Here is a 432-nt window from a genome sequence, read left to right on the forward strand (position 1 = left end):
TTTTTTAGATATGACATTTGGTAATGAACTATTTTAAGAAAATTTTGATGGGAGAAGAAAAAATAATGCAATTAATGTTTTGACTGTTTTTTCTATTTTCCATAAAAGTTGGGTCAAAATTTTGGAAAGTACTACGTTCGTAATATTTCACAACAAATTATAGTTAGTTTGTTGTTATTGGTTCAAATTTAAACTTACCACTAATAATAATATCTAGTAACAACCTGTAACCTGTTACTTAAAATTTGTTGTGAAAATGTTGTGGACATAACATTATTTTTAATAATTGCCCTAAGGGCACCGGATAACATGACCATTTCTCTTATTATCCTGCTAAAATTAGGGGCAGAGAGAGCAAGCTAGGGGAGTTATGACCCCCTCAACTTTTCAAAAATCCTCAATCCCTCTTCTAATTTTGGAAATAAAAAAAAA

This window comes from Quercus suber, unplaced genomic scaffold (genome assembly GCF_002906115.3).
Source record: "Quercus suber isolate HL8 unplaced genomic scaffold, Cork oak 2.0 scaffold_873, whole genome shotgun sequence".
Classification (NCBI taxonomy): domain Eukaryota; kingdom Viridiplantae; phylum Streptophyta; class Magnoliopsida; order Fagales; family Fagaceae; genus Quercus; species Quercus suber.